The sequence below is a fragment of the Dufourea novaeangliae genome, unplaced genomic scaffold (assembly GCF_001272555.1).
Source record: "Dufourea novaeangliae isolate 0120121106 unplaced genomic scaffold, ASM127255v1 scaffold123, whole genome shotgun sequence".
Lineage (NCBI taxonomy): Eukaryota > Metazoa > Arthropoda > Insecta > Hymenoptera > Halictidae > Dufourea > Dufourea novaeangliae.
Window position 1 is genome coordinate 110,638 of NW_015373996.1, and position 3,624 is coordinate 114,261.

Genomic DNA, 3,624 nt, shown 5'->3' on the forward strand with positions numbered 1-3,624 from the left:
TGGTGTCTCCAAATTGCCAAGCCGTAACAACTGCTCACAGTTGTTTGTTGTGTTATACATACACTCAACTGAACCATAGACTCAACGGAACTATAACACAGACCATAATTCTGAAAAGTGACACTGACAATACTTTTTTTTACCGATTAACATGTTTCTAATACACCAGGTGCTGCCATCTTAATGTTATAATTCATGTTTATACTTCACAATACCAATAAAACTACACTGGGCGTCAAAATTAAGGGACCACTAAAATTTGCCGAAAATATGGGTCATTTTCAAACGACTATATCTCCGCGAAAAATAGTTACAAAAAATATTGTATACGACCATTTTGTAGCCTTAAGTTTCTAGTTTTTGAATCGGGAATTCAAAAATTATTTTCATGTAGTTTGTTCCTTTTTTTTTAAAGATGAAGCGCAGCAAGCGAATGTTAAAAAATGTTGGTCAACTTTGAGAGGATTCTTGGGCCAAATAAAATTTTTTTCTGGTAATCCCAATGGAATACTTTTAGAGAGCAAACTTTTCTCTTTAATTCCGTGTTTTCAATTTTGTTGTACAATTTTTATTGGCTGAGTTATTCGTCATCATATGAGAAAAGGCACTTTCCACTTTGAGCGCCTGTAACTTGCGACCGCTTGATCGTATAGAAAATTCCAGAATAATTTTGGAAAGCTGAGAGATTTCTCTTTAAAGGCCTTCAGTTGCCTATTTGTTGAATCTTTTCTTCGTCGTATACAGTCCGTTTCAAAATAACGTAAAATATTGCATAATTACCATTTTTCACAAAACGCGATGCCATTTCAACAAAAATCGTGGAATCTTCCATGCGTCCACGTTTTTTTTCAAGTTAAAAGTACACGTAACCCCTGTGCCAAAGGCCGAACTAATCAGATTTTTTTACCCTGTGCCCTCGATAGTGAAGCTTGCGATATGGTCTGAAAAATTGGTGAATGACTCTTTTGCGGTACGTTTCCTCTTTAAAACGATTTCGCAGCGTTCGAACTGTTATTCCCGATTCAAAAACTAGAAACTTCAGGCTACAAAATGGTCGTATACAATATTTTTTGTAACTATTTTTTGCGGAGATATAGTCGTTTGAAAATGTCCCATATTTTCGGCAAATTTTAGTGGTCCCTTAATTTTGACGCCCAGTGTAGTTATGTGACCCTTGGAGCGGTTCTATACCAGCGCGTCAAATACAGCGAAATCTGGCCGGTGAAGCGTTACGCTCATGTCGCCATTCCCTATTGAAATGATTCGAATTACGAAAAATCCTTTTAGGGCCGTATTGTAGACACTATAAGGATTCAAAATATGTAAAAAAAAATCGATTTTTGGAACCAAAAGATCCGAAACGTCCCCTTAATTGCAGGATATGGTGTATCGTTTAGAGAATCTTAGCAATCCATGCCCATGTGCATGTTTGACGTATCTTTTCTAGTAATACGTTTCCGTGACGTAGAACGGCTTCTGGATATCATAGTTGTGGAAGTTTAAGTTTTAATTTTAGTGGTGGCCCCCTTAGGGAGCAACATCCTCAAAGGGAAAAACCGTATAGTAACTAATAGAATACTAATTCACTAATTAATTGTAAACCACTAATAACATTAGCACTAACACTAAGCAATACTTCTTGCACAAACGATGCGTTCGCGGTCGGCACCCAGCAAATATACATATGTATACGTCCGCCTGGTACGGCGACTTGTACGCGACGATTATAACAACGGTGGGCAAACTGTAGCTCCCAAAGTTACTCTGCGCGACTCCTAAGACAATATTGTGTTTCATTGTCATTTTTCCTAAACTTTAATATTAATACTCTATAGTAATATAGCATGTAAAATAAAATTGTTTGTGGCTTTCAAAAATACTCAAAAATGTACGAAAAGTATTATACATATGCGGCTCTTATTATCGAAGAATTTGTCCACCCCTGCTCTCAATTACTGAAGGTCTGAAGTAAATATTGTATAGAGTCAAAACGATATTTATTTCGGACCTTCAATAATTTGGTAAGCCTTATAATATTTACCCTATATTCGATAAGTATTTTAATACTTATGGATGGGAGTATGTATATGAATGAGCGATAAACCGTTTAACTGCGACGATGTCTAATAGGAAACTATTCGCGGTGTGCCCTTTATTTCGTTAAAAAAAGGGAATTATGGAAAGGAATTTGTGATATTCAGTTCTTTACACAGTCGCAAGAGAAAGTTTAACGATATATCCGATACTATATTTCATTTAGGTGTAACTTTTAGTAAAATTTTCATTATACAAAGTAAATAATAGGAAAATATTATATAATATTATTGAATTCAGCTCTGTTATCGTAGTTTGTATATTAACGTGGTGAAAGTTATTATAGGATACTTCATAATACGTTGAGGTGAGTGCTTTATTCAATTTTGACGTCATTAATCCGTTTTAATACCCATGGCGGCATTAGTATGTCTTTTACTTTTTACGAGGTATATTCTGCTTCAACATTAAAATTACTTAATGATCGCATAAAATAAATGGTAGCAATTGAAGGACCATAATAAAACTTGGCTAAATTCTTTACGTGGATTTATTCTTTAAAATATCGTAGTTCCATGTGAGGAATGTTCTTTAACAGAGGAATTATTTAGCAATAAGATATCCGCTAAAATTGTCGTCCAAAAGCTAATTTCAAATTCAAATATTTACTTCCAAGAAATCAGGATAATTTGAAATTCTATGCAGTATTACATAGATCTCTGAAAAACTTACGCCATATTGTATGGACCAACTTCATAAATCATAACCTCTAATATAATATTGGGTTGGTGGGAAACCTTTTTCATATTGTGACATTAAAAAGAGGGCAACAATTTTTAAGTAGTAACAATCTACATAGTCAATAATATAGTTATTATAATTAAAAAATAATAAAACTTCCTCCATTGAAAATTCAGACAAAATGATTAGTGAAAACCGCCATCAATATTACATATGCATGTGAAAAACGAAATTACTTTTCAACTAACCAAATTGTATATTTATTACGTACCTTATCAGGATTCGTATTATGTAGGTACGTAGATTTGTATAAATGCCAAGTGACTTATGAATATACTACAGTATTTTATGCATTTATAGCACTTAACAAAATGTTGAATACAATAAAAGGCAAACCGTTCATCAGATTTAGTAAATTTTTTTATTGCCTTCGTTACCCACTGAAGTCCTTAAGAGAAGAAAGAAGTTTCTCTTTCACAATTGTCCTTGCGAATCACTTCATAAAATGTCATTTTGCTAAACCTATTACGGCTCAACGTTGCGTTAACGCAACATGTCACGCGCAATTTTTCTCAGTGAATTTACATTATTCAATACTGTTTTTCATGTTGTAGTTATGAAAGAGGATTCCAAAGATTTTCTTAATATCTTCTTTGTCAACATGTAAGTTATGTTACTTAGATTTTTCAATAAATAATTACCCAAAGTTACATAAAAGCAACATTCTGTTACGCAAAAAGTACCTATCCAAACAATTTTTTGGATAGCATTCATATTCTTTCTTATACACATTTACAAGTAGTAAATAATTATGTATATGTGTAAAAATCGCCTTATTTTACTGCTTAG